The sequence below is a fragment of the Stegostoma tigrinum genome, chromosome 7 (genome assembly GCF_030684315.1).
Source record: "Stegostoma tigrinum isolate sSteTig4 chromosome 7, sSteTig4.hap1, whole genome shotgun sequence".
Classification (NCBI taxonomy): domain Eukaryota; kingdom Metazoa; phylum Chordata; class Chondrichthyes; order Orectolobiformes; family Stegostomatidae; genus Stegostoma; species Stegostoma tigrinum.
Genome location: NC_081360.1, coordinates 43,143,533 through 43,154,774, shown reverse-complemented (window position 1 = coordinate 43,154,774; position 11,242 = coordinate 43,143,533). Strand labels below are relative to the sequence as shown.

Genomic DNA, 11,242 nt, shown 5'->3' with positions numbered 1-11,242 from the left:
AACATACTTTCCTTAGCCATCAAGTTCAACGATTTGAACCTGGGCCTTTTGGCTCAGAGACAGAAATACTTACTCTTTCTTGTTTGAATCCATTATTTCCACATGGGTAGTTCTTTCTTACTGAGCTCTTATCCTTTCTTTGTATCGGTTTCTGCCCTGCAACTGGATTAAACTTTCTGTCTCTTGCTGTTCTGCTATGTCTCTCTGTCTATTCTTGTTATGGTGATGGGATGGTTGATGTTCATCAGTGGAGGTGTAGAAGGCAGTAGTGGTTAGAGATTTCTGATTGGGTTTTTATCAAGGCTTATATTTAAAGCAGGATAAGGCATTCCGGAGAGATTTAGTGTAGTGTATAAAGTGGGAACAGAATTGTAAGTCAACAAGTTCCATTCAACTTGAATCACTGATCTGGATTGCTTTAAGTAAAAGGACCAGCAATTCCATCAATGCAATTCCTCTATTATTGACTCCAAGAAATCAAATTTGCAAGATCAGTTGTACATAACGATTAGTTACCTGGCAGAAAATACCAACCAGGCATAACACAACCATTTTGTGATTGGCAGAAGGTCACAAATGGAGCCCCACAGGAGTCTGATCTGAGGCCTCAACCTTTTACAATTTACCTTAAGATAAAAGGAGCAAAGGCATCGTTTATAAATTTGCAGATTGCACAAAGGTAGGTCGGCAAGAAGACAAAAATACATAATTTGAGTAAGTGGGCATAACTCTGGACCATGGTTGAAACGTTATCTGGAAGAGTTTCAAATTTCTCAGTAAGTGATGGAATAATTAAGTACAACAGCAGAATTAGAGGGAGTGGCGAAAAAAAAACTGCCAAAATGCAACAATGACCATGTGGGAAGAAATGGTATAGGTAGCTATGTGAAATTCACTTGTCTGAAAAAGCTTTCCTAGGCCCTAAGTTTACAGTACAGTGAGCAGCAAGGATACTGCCTGAAATTGTGGGACCCAGGGCTGTTCCTGGCCTGGGCTATAAGATCCTGCTCCCAGACATCCTCCTTCTCCACCCCACTCAAGTACAGCAGGCTCCCTGGCATTCTGGGCCAATTTTATTTAGTCCTGATTATCCCCATGGATTGGGCCTTGCTGATGAGGAAGAACACACTCTCAGCTAGAACTGTGATAAATGCCATATTGAAATAGATGTAAATAAAGCATTCCTATTTTCCTTGCTTCACATTCAGTTGAGTGGCTTTGTTACACTCGCATACATATTTGGTGCTGGACTATAAGACTTATTTTAAAGATGGCCAGGACACATGTAAACCAAATTTTCCTTCATGCCTTTGTCCTGAGGTTGGTTGTGTTCAGGGTAACACAATTTTAGTCCTTGTACTCATTTTCTCTTCTGCTGGGTGGAAGATGGTCCCATCTCCATCACTTACTGAAATAACTGCACAGAGGCCTGTATCGCATCATCAATTCACCTTTTATTAAAAACAGGGAGGGTCCTTGACACTGATCCAGCTCTCTGAGCACCAGTTCTCACAGTGAATAGGATGTCAGAAGTCCAGTTCTTATCTGTCAGCCAGGGCTCCCTGATTGGACAAGACTAACAACTCCAATCAGGGAACTCATATTCCATGAGATCCAGCTAGCTGACCTTGTTACAATCACTAATTTACATCCCCTCATGTTCAATCTCTCCCTACAACAGATGACCATAACACTTCAATCCCACTTTGTCTACTTTTGCCAATGCCCCAACAGTCTTCTCTGGCCACTGAATGCTAGTTCTTTCTTATTATGTGTTCTTTCTTATATCCAAATATATTCATCTCAACTTCCATAACTCATCAGTATCCAGTTGTTCTTCCTCTCTTCTTGATGTTGCCCTAGCTTCTGCACCATATCAATATACTTCTGTATTCACAGCAATTCATAGAGCTTATGAAACAACTAATTTGTCTCAGACTTAAATATTTAAAACATTTATTTTCCAAATACTCTTCTCCTTCTGTTTGGGATTTCTGAGGTGGACGAAATGTCTGTCCCTCTAACTGTTTGAATGCAAACGGCAATTAAAGATGTACCACAATGATCTTTTGATTTAATTTCAAATTTTCAACTTTGCTATAGAAATTGCCTTATCTGTAACATGCAGTGTTGAAAAATATTTATTAAATAACATATTTGAAAAGTACAGAATGCACTTGACCTGAATCGAATTTGCATGTAGAACATAGGACACAGTCCATAACAGCACAGGGATGGGCCCTTCAGCCCACACTGTTGTGCCAAAAATGATGCTAATTTAAACTAACACCTCCTGCCTGCCCTTGGTACATATTTCTCTATTCCTTCCTGTTCATGTGCTAATCTAAAAGACCATTTCATGCCTCTATCATATCTGCCTCCATCAACTTACTTGGCAGCGTGTTCCAGACTCCTACCACTCTGTGTAAAAAACTTGCCCCACACATCTCCTTTGAACTTTCCACCTCTCACCTGAAATGCATGCCCCCTAGTATTAGAAATTTCAACCCGAGGAAATAGATTTTGACTGTCAAACCTATCTACACATCTCATAATATTATTGACATCTATCAAGTCTCCCCTCAGCCTCTGCTGCTGCAAAGAAAACAACCCTAGTTTCTCTAGCCTCTCCTTGTGGCTCATACCCTCTAATCCAGCAGCATCTGGGTAATCTTCTTCTGCACCCTCTCCAAAACTTCAACATCCTTTCTGTCATTTGGCGACCAAAATTGAATGCAACACTGTAAGTGTGGCCTGACCAAAGTCTAATAAAGCTGCAACATGACATCCTAACTCTTGTACTCACTGCCCTGACCAATAAAGGCAACAATGTCATACGCCGTCTTTACAACCCCATTTATACGTGAGCCACTTTCAGGGTGGACTTGAACCCCAAGATCGCTATATACAAAAATGCTGTTCAGGGTCCTGCCACTAACTGTATATTTTTCCTTAACATTAGATTGCCCAAAGTGCAGTACCTCACACTTGCCCTGATTTAACTCCATCTGCCATCTCTCTGTCCATATCTGCAACTGATCTGTATCCCAAGATATCTTTTGAGAACCTTCTGTATAATCTGCAGCTCCACCGATATTTATGTTGTTTAAAAGCTTACTAACACACCCATCTATGTTTTCACCCAACTCATTTATAAAATATATATATCATAACCAGCAGAGGTCTCAGTCCAGATCGCTGCAGAACGACCCTAGTCGTGGACTTCCAGCCAGAAGTACACCCTTCCACCACTACCCTCTGTCTTCTATGGGTAAGTCAATCTGAATCCAAGTGGCCAAGTCACCACAGATCCCACGCATCTTAATCATCTGAATGAGCTTACCATGATGGGCCTTGTCAAAATCTTTACTAAAATCCACAAAGACAACATCCACTGCTCTAACCTCATTGGACACCTTCATCACCTCCTCGAAAAATTCAATCAAAAATCAATGCCAGCCATTATGTGCTGTGCATTTAACTTCTTGTAATCTGAAATGAGTTAAAAATGCTTTTTAGGTCAAAGAATATCCTCCACTTATCTGGATGTTTGCAGCTCGAGTACCTGTCAAGAGATTCAACACTATAAAGGAGAAAGCATCTTTCTTAAATGGCTCCCTATTCGCTACCTTCAACATTCACTCCTATCACCAGCTGTCATTCCTTGCTGAGCTGAGAAGTGTAAGGACCTGTTATTGACTCCAGGTAACTCACTCACCCATTACGGCATAAGGTTGTGGACAAAACAAGTTTGCATGCACCTTCTGGATCCACTGATTCATCTGCTGGATCTGGCTCTCTGTGAGAATCCCCAGTAGTTCCAGGGACATGACAACACTCAAGGCTCTCAATGTTCCAAAGCCACTGCAAGTAATGACAGATTTTGCCTTAACTTTTGCTGTGGCTGCAACACTGAGTTGTCAATGACGCCAGAAATCAATCATCAGCTTGAGGGTCATTATCAGCCTGGTCTCCCACAGTTGATTGTTTGTGATCTTAACTGTTACAGTTTCTGGCAACTGCTCTGCACTTAGCTTCGCAAGTTTTGTCCGAGTCTATGTATATTATTACCAAACAAAGTGGATCATCTGAGTTGGTGTTTAGGATGTGGAGAATAGTGCAACAGCTCATCTTCGAAGAATCTCTCTTTCATCTTGAAATGTAGGTGGCTAGCTGATCTCCAACTCACACCATCTTTATGCACCTTTGGCCTGACCTACCTGAGAGATCAGAAGCAGGATCATAAAGCAAGCACTCACATTGTGCTGCCAGCATAGCCACAATAGAATGCACCTCAATTCCATGGAACTGCCCCAGACCATTTAACACAGTCCAAGGAGCATTAAGTTGTTTGTGACATTTTTAGGCCCCAACTAGAAGGAAAATCCTGCCCTCAAGAGCTGACAGCCAATCTGATAGGTCGGCAGTTTCTTTGGGCTTCAGAAGAAGTGGCTACTTCTGGGACCGCACTGAGTATCTGCAAAGAAGAAGATAGACAAATTGAGCAGGTGGAGGATATTTGATTGGGATCAGGAATAGGAGGTGCTGGGAACAGACAAGATGATTGAAGGGACATTGGGTGGGGTAGGGAGTGCCTTAGCAGGGCCCCCAATCAAACAAACTACTCCATATGTGCCAGTTCCCCAGCTTCAACTGTCCCATGCAGTCCACCCTGGCGGTGGGATGAGTCATATAGTCACAGAGATGTGCAGCATGGAAACAGACCCTTTGGTCCAACCAATCCATGCCGGCTAGATATCCTAAACAATCCAAGACCATTCATATACCCATCCAAATGCCTTCTTAATGTTGTAATTGTGCCAGCCTCCACCACTTCCCCTGGGAACTCATTCCATACACGTACCTGAGTAAAAACTCAAGAGTGAAAAAGTTGCCCGTTAGATCCCTTTTAAATCAATCCCCTCTCACCTTAAAATGATGCCCTCTAGTTTTTGACTTCCCCATCCCTATCCAAGCCTCTCATGATTTTGTAAACCTCCATAAGGTCACTCCTGAGCCTCTGATGCTCCGGGGAAAATAGTCCCAGTCTATTCAGCTTTTCCCTATAGCTCAAATGCTCCAGGCAACATCGTGTAAGCTTTTCAAGAACCCTTTCAAGTTTCACAACATCCTTCCCATAGCAGGGACACCATAACTGCATGCAGTATTCCAAAAGTGGCCTAAACAACATCCTGTACAGCTACAACATGGCCTCCCAACACCTATACTCAATGCACTGACCAATGAAGGCAAGTGCACCAAACGCCTTTTTCACAATATGGATCTAGAGGAACACAGCAGGCCAGGCAGCATCAGAGGAGTAGGAAAGCCGATGTTCTGGTTCAGGCCCCTACTTCAGAAATGGGGGAGAGGAAGGGGGACCTGAAATAAATAGAGAGAGGTGGGATCGGGCTGGTGAAGGTAGGTGGAATGGTGAAAAGTGAGTGCAGGTTGGTCCTGGTGGTGATTGGTCAGTGATGTGGGCGAAACGGGCAAGGACAAGTCAAGGAGGCATGGCTAAGAGGGGCTGGGAAAGGTAGGTGGGATAGTGTGGGTAGGCAGTGGTGGGGATTGGTTAGTGAGGTGGGAGGAGTGGATAGGTGGCAGAAAAAACGGACAGGTCAAGGAAGCGAGGATGAGAGGGATAGTTGGTCATGGGATGAGGTTGGGGGTGGGGAGATTTTGAAGCTAGTAAAGTCCACATTGAGACCATTGGGTGGTAGGCCCTCAAGGCAAAATATGAGGTGCTGCTCCGCCAAATTGCAGGTGGCATTGTTGTGATACAGGGGAAGGCCCAGGATGGACATGGAGTGGGAGAGGAGTTGAAGTGGTTTATGACTGAAAGGTATTGTCGTTTGTCACAAACCGAGCACAGGTGTTCTACAAAGCAGTCTCTGAGCCTCCACTTGGTCCCAATGTTGTTGAGGAGGCCACATCGGGAACAGCGGATCCAATAGACCGCAGTAGTGGATGTGCAGGTGAACATCTGTCTGATGTGGAAGGTTTTTTTTTCAGGCCTGGGATGGAGGTGAACGATGAGCTGGCCAGCTGTGGGTGGGTGGTCACTGAGCTGATGAGGTTATGGATGGTCTGGGAGATGATGTTTTGGTGGCCGGGGTGGGTCATGATCAAGGGGGCAGTAAGAGGAGGTGTCAGAGAGTTGGAACCTGGCCTTGGCGATGTAAAGGTCAGTGCACCATACCACAACTTTGCCTCCCTTATCTGCAGGTTTGATAGTGAGTTTAGGCTTGGAGCAGAGGGACTGGAGGGCTGCGTGTTCTGTGGGGGAGTCTGGAGTGAGTGAGAGGGGTGGAGAGGTTGATGTGATCGATGTCAAGACGACAGATGGAGATGAAGAGGTTGAGGGAGGGTATGAGGCCTTGGGGTGGTGTCCAGGAGGACAGGGTGTGTTGGATGCGGGAGAAGGGGCCTGTACAAGTGGGGTTTGACTTGTGGTTAAAGAAAGAAGACTACAAGTTTGCAGTGGAAGAGAGATACACTGAGGTCTTTCCGGAGGGAGGAGGGTAACTTCCTCAAGGTAGGCATTCCTAGAAGAGGTTTTGCAGGGGGTTATAACTCACTCAGAAATAGCAAGAACTGCCAATGCTGGAGTCTAAGATAACAAGTGTGGAGCTGGAGGAACACAGCAGGTCAGGCAGCATCTGATGCTGCCTACCTGCCCTAACCTACCGCCATTCCACCTATATATCCTAGCCCCTCTTATCCCCGCCTCCTTGACCTGTCCTTCTTCTATCCCACCTATCTGCTCCTCCCACATCATTGACCAATCCCCACCACTACCTACCTGCACTCATCTCTCATCATCCCACCTACCTTCCCCAGCCTGGCCCCACATCTCTCCATTTATTTCAGAGCCCCCTTTCCCTCCCCCATTTCTGAAGAAGTGTCCAGACGTGAAACGTCAGCTTTCCTGCTCCTCTGATGCTGCCTATAAGGCTAAAATGTTGGACAAATGTTGGCACTTTCAGTGAACTAACGTGATGTGATATATATTATGGAATGTGCTGTATCACAGATACAGTATGTTGGAGCTCCTGGATGCTAAGTTGTTCTATGGTAAACATGCCTGCAGCAAATATTTGAAGTTCAAACAGCTGTGACTCAGATTTTGCAAGTTGGAGATTGAAAAACAGTAAGTGGAATGAAGCCTGGATTATTTGCGCAGGAGATAGTCACACTTATTCAGATTGGGTCATCTCTTGTGGTCAGTGTTCAGGGACAGGAGAGTATGGCCTCTACATCTGAGATGGTAAAGGATAGGACAACAGATTGGTTGTGGCAAACATTTAAGGGGATAGTTCAGAATATGTAGAACAGATTCATTCCAAAAATGAAGAAAAATTCCAAGGGATCTGTGGTGAACTCTGAAATGATAAAGCTAGTATCAAACTGCAAGAAAAATACAATTATGCAAAGATAGGTGGCATGTCAGGAGAATGAACAGAATATATAAAGAAAAGATTGACAAAAAATAATTAATCAAAGGAAAAATTAGAGTATAACAGCATTTGAACCAAATAGATAAAAAGATTCAATAATTTTAAGAGAGTTTGGACAGATTCTTGGTAGGTCGGGAAATCAAGGGGTTTCAGGGTCAATCGAATGTTTAACTTGAAATACAAACAGTTCCACCATAATCTTATTAAAAAGCTGAGTAGCCTTGAGTGGCTGCATGGTGTACTTCTGTTTCAGTTTCACATTTAATTCTGTTTACAGATAGTAGGTGTTTCTACAAATATTTTTAAAAGAGAAGAATCAACAGTGTGAATGTTGGCCCAATAGAAAGTGAATCAGGAAAATTAGGTTTCTGTGAAAAACGTTTTTTAAAAATACCTAAATTCACCCTCCTGACAAAGATGCTTGCACAAAGACCCTCCTCAAATCTACGTTACCTTAACTTTTGTCTGAATTTTGTGTACATCCCACTAACACAAGAAGACTGTTCCGAAAGAGAATTAGAGAAAAACCCAACACTGTGGAAACAGGCCCTTTGGCCCAGCAAGTCCACACCGACCCTCAAAGACCAGCCAGACCCATCCCCGTATTAGCCACCTGATCTACTCATCCCTGAACACAATGGGCACTTTCGCATAGCCAATCCACCTAGCCTGCACATTCTTAGACTGTGGGAGGAAACCAGTGCACCCAGAAGAAACCCACTCAGACAGGGGGAGAATGTGCAAACTCCACACAGACAGTCACCCGAGGGTGGAATCGAACCCGGGTCCCTGGCGCTGAGGCAGCAGTGCTAACCACTGAGCTACCTTGCCACCCACAGGGGAAGATCCAGGTTATATCAGGTTAATTTCACTTTAATTAAATGGTTTCTCCAGGATTTAGATTAGTATTCAATGCAAAGGCGACAAATGTTGTTGTATTTACAATGCTGCAATTTGCACATGAGGCCAGATGTTCATGAGCCCAATCAGGACAAAATGGAGATTGGCCTGAAAAAATGGCCACTGATTCAGGCAGCTGGAATGTCTGCTTCTGCCCTTGGCTATATTCATGACAGTAAGTTGAGGGAATGAGTCCTGCCACTCCTCTTAATAAGGTAATTGACAGTGTTACGGGTTTATTGAAAGCCTGACCTAGATAAGATTTTCAGTTTACACAGAGGTAGCCAGAAATTAGCAGCTGTTGGATATTGCACCAGCTAGTGTAAACCGTTAGAGGCATGAAGAGTTTACAGTGTAAATGGTTTTGCCTGCTTTACAGTTCATCGTTAAGTAATGGAGCATGATTTCTATTTGTTGCATATGACTGGAAGAATTTTAAGGTTTTCTTGCAATGTTTTTGCCAAATTGTTACTTCTGCCAACATAATCCATGCTAAGGTTGGCAGTCGGTTCAGAGGGCCAGATGCTTGATCAGCCTAATACGAGCAACAGAAGGTGTACCTGCAGGCTGAGGGTGCAATTGAGGGGCTTAACATGTGTTTTCCAACAACAAGAAGTCCCCTATGCAGAGCTTTTGGAGGCAGACTGTGTTTGTCATTTTAACATTGCTTCTTGTTTTTCTGATCTATGGTTATACTGTGTATCGCGGTAAAGTCATTTTTTTTCTTCATTTCTCCATTCTGTACATATCCTTAGGTATCTTTGTACTTAAGATAGCGCTGTAGGTGGAAAGTTACAATCTTTTCATTGTACTCATTTGAGTACAACTGACAATAAAGCTAATTCAATTCAATTCAATTAATGGATGGTAAAGTGGAGGTAAGAAGAGAGCCTTAATTGTGTAAATTGGGTTTTGAAAGGGCAGGTTGTCTGCAAGCTTTCTCAGCTGGGCCAAAATGAGATGGTAATGGGAAGATGATGGGCATGTTGAGGGCAGAGCAGTGGGCATGATCTATATGGACTTCAGTAAGGCATTCAACAAGGTTCCTCACGGTAGACTGATTAGCAAGATTAGATCACATGGAACAAAGGGAGAACTAGCTACTTGGATACAGAACTGGCTCAAAGGTAGAAGACAGAAGGCAATGGGAGAGGGTTGCACTTCAGACTCAAGGCCTGTGGCCGGTGGTGTGCCACAAGGATCAGTGCTGGGTCCACTGCTTTTCCTTGTTTATATAGATTATTTGTATGTGAACATAGGAGGTATGGTTAGTAAGTTTGCGATTAACACCAAAATTAGAGATGTACTGGACAGCGAAGAAGGTTACCTCAGAGTGCAACAGGATCTTCATTAGCTGGGCCAATGGGTCAAGGAGTGGCAGATGGAGTTTAATTTGGATAAATGTGAGGTGCTTCATTTTGGACAGGCAAATCAGGGCAGGGTTTACATACTTAGTGGTAATCCTGGCGAGTGCTGCTGAACAAAGAGACCTTAGAAGACAGGTTCACAGTTCCTTCAAAGTGGAGTCACAAGTACTGAGAATAGTGACAAAGGTATTTGGTATGCTTGCCTTTATTGCTCAGTGCATTAAGGACAGGAGTTGGGAATTCATGTTGTGGTTGGGCAAGACATTGGTTACTCCACTTTTAGAATATTGTGTGCAATTCTGGTTTTCAGGATGTTGTGAAACTTGAAAGGGTTCAGAAAAGATTCACAAGGATCTTGCCAGGGTTGGAGGGTTTGAGCGAAAGGGAGAGGCTGAATAGATTGGGGCTATTTTCCACGGAGCATTGGAGGCTGTGGAGTGACCTTATGGAGTTTTGCAAAATCATGCGGGACATGGATAGGGTAAATAGACAAGGTCTTATTCCGGGGTTGGGGAGTCCAAAACTAGAGTGCATGTTTTAAGGTGAGGGGGCAAAGATTTGAAAGAGACCTAAGTGGCAACTTTTTCATGCAGAGGGTGGTGCCAGAATAGTGATGGAGGCTGGTACAATTACAACATTTAAAATGCATCTGGGTGGGTATATGAGTAGGAATAGTTTACAGGGATATGGGCCAAACACTGGCAAATAGGACTAGATTTATTTAGGGTATCTGGTTAGCACGGACGAGTTGGACCAAAGGGTCTATTTGTGTGCTGTGTATTTCTATGGCTCTGTGACTCTATGTCACCCAAAATTAGCCCAGCTTCCAGGATGTTTCCAGAGAGTTGGTAAAATTTGGTAAGGTCTTGAACTTTACAAGAGGGTAACACCACTGTCGCAACCATAAAAGGGAAATTCAGATAAATCTGTTTAAGCTTTTGCATACATATTTTCCAGGCCAGTAGTATCCAGAGTCAAGGTGAGTCAACGTTTTATCACATTTTCCTCTCAAGAAAAATAATTGATTTTAGTTATGTGCACAACACTTCCCGTGTAGTGAACAAAACAAACATTGTGCCAGTTCAAATGCGCACAGGTACACCAGAAGTTCACTATCAATATCATATTGCTGCATTGCAAAAATGAAGCTGACTCCAAAGCTAAGTCAAAATGAAATCAGATATAGAGGTTTTTGTTTGGAGTTGCATTCATGAAAGAGATTAATAACAGTGATTTTCTTGATATAAGCCATCACTCCATAGCAAAAACAATAGGTAGACACAATGCATCCAATATAAAAATATTGTTGGAAACTTGTAGAAAGTCAGGTAACTTGCTTGCTAGTAATGATGCTAAATAACACTGATCTTGCTAACATTGATCTCACCTCGTGCACACCCTGTGCAATGTTACTTGTATGCCTGTTTAAATGTTTTTCATCTGTACATCCTTTGCTTCCTATGATCTGTCTGTGCCACTTGTAAACAAAACTTTTCACTCTATTTCAGTACATGT

At 43.2% G+C, this 11,242-nt stretch overlaps 1 long non-coding RNA gene across 1 annotated transcript in view; it reads right to left on the bottom strand.

Annotated features, from left to right (window-relative positions):
* Window positions 1-652: 652 nt before the first annotated feature.
* Window positions 653-11,242, bottom strand: part of LOC125453909 (uncharacterized) — a 31,737-nt gene continuing 21,147 nt past the window's right edge. The window contains exon 3 of the long non-coding RNA XR_007247900.2: window positions 653-4,477. This is a non-coding gene — a long non-coding RNA (uncharacterized LOC125453909). The remainder of the gene's footprint in view (window positions 4,478-11,242) is intronic.